General features: G+C 50.1%; 1 pseudogene; it reads right to left on the bottom strand.

The window, feature by feature from the left end:
• Positions 1-382: 382 nt before the first annotated feature.
• LOC119535094 lies at positions 383-1,023 on the bottom strand (annotated as a pseudogene).
• Between the last annotated feature and the right edge of the window lie 425 nt (positions 1,024-1,448).

Below are 1,448 nucleotides of genomic sequence, written 5' to 3'. Positions count from 1 at the left end.
CATACACTACTGGGCTTGACAATTCACCCAGGTGTATTCTGGGATGGGGAGGTCAGGAGGTAGGGAGGGAGAAGAAAGTGTTGCGAAAACAGTTTGCTGAGGAGCAAACTTCATGTCACAGCCAGCTGATGGCCACTCTTGGTTAGCTGTTACCTTAAGCAGGAAGGAGCTGGGCCAGGCCAAGGATCTGCACTTCTCCTTTGTCCAGGGCACCTCAGGTTTCCAGCCCTTCCTCCTGCTTCCTCATTGGTGGTCCTGTGCAGTGAGAGAGGTGTGGGGAGGTAATAAGCTCTCTAGCTGCCAGGCTTGTGGGCTATACCAGCTGAGCATGGGATTTCCAGTCTAGTCCTTGGCCAGGGGAGGCCTCCAAGGACTTGGGCCTTTATTGCAGTATCTTCAGTCAAGTCGGGATGAGGGAAGAGGACTTGTCCTTGGGGGGACTTCCCTTCCTCTGTGGCATCCATGGGTTACTGCATGTAACAGGAGGTGCCAAGCCCATGTGGCCTGTCCTTGCGTGCTGAAGAGGGCCCAGCAAAGAACTTCCTTCATGATGTGCTTGGCCCCAAAGCAGAGCAGAGCATTGGAGAGGGATTATGTACCGTAGAGTAGCCCTTACATTCAGGCAGCCAATGAAGTCCTGTGCATTCAACTTTGTCCAGATCAAAAGCCACATCAATCTTCACAACAGTCTTATAGGAGATGGAGAGTTGGCACCTATTCCCCTGCTCTGATGGGGGATGCCGGGCTTGCCCCTTCTGAAGCCACATGAACACTGTATCCTCTGCCAAAGACTGGAAATACTCCTCTGTGTCTACAGTTGTGCCATCTTCTTCCAGCACCAAGAAGAAGGGCTTGTCTACCAGCGTCAGTGTGTCTCAGTTCTTGATGAGGAAGTCCTCAAGACTGTGGACCATGATGTGCTTACACACTCTGGTCCACACTGCTTCCTTGGCAGGGCTGGGCTCTGCAGGCCTCCACACTGAGCTCTGGCAGCGGCTGCTAGGTCACCACCAAGGTGCTCATTGCCACTCACCAAGAGAAGGACTTGGGGTAGGGCTGATGGACTTCACGGCATATTCTATACCCATCAGCTGGACTAGCATGGACCTCCCCCTCACCACCTCCATGCAATACTACTGTGCCCAGCCCAGCCCTCCCCCCACATGTACCATGGAATACATGCAATGGAATATTATACAGCCCTCAACAGGAGTGAAGTTCTGATATATGCTATACACAAATGAACATTGGACACAGCATATGACTGAAATAAGCCATAAACAAAAGGGCAAATATCGTATGATCTCACTGATATGAAAAAATTAAAATAAGTCATAGAGTCAGAATCTAGAATACAGATTACCACAGGATGGAGTGGGGACAGAGAAAAGGGAGTTAAGGCTGAAAATTTACAGTTTCTATTTGAGATGATGGAAAAGTTTTGGTAA

This window comes from Choloepus didactylus, chromosome 5, assembly GCF_015220235.1.
Source record: "Choloepus didactylus isolate mChoDid1 chromosome 5, mChoDid1.pri, whole genome shotgun sequence".
Lineage (NCBI taxonomy): Eukaryota > Metazoa > Chordata > Mammalia > Pilosa > Megalonychidae > Choloepus > Choloepus didactylus.
The sequence above is the reverse complement of the archived record's forward strand: the minus strand, read 5'-3'. Positions and strand labels throughout refer to the sequence as shown.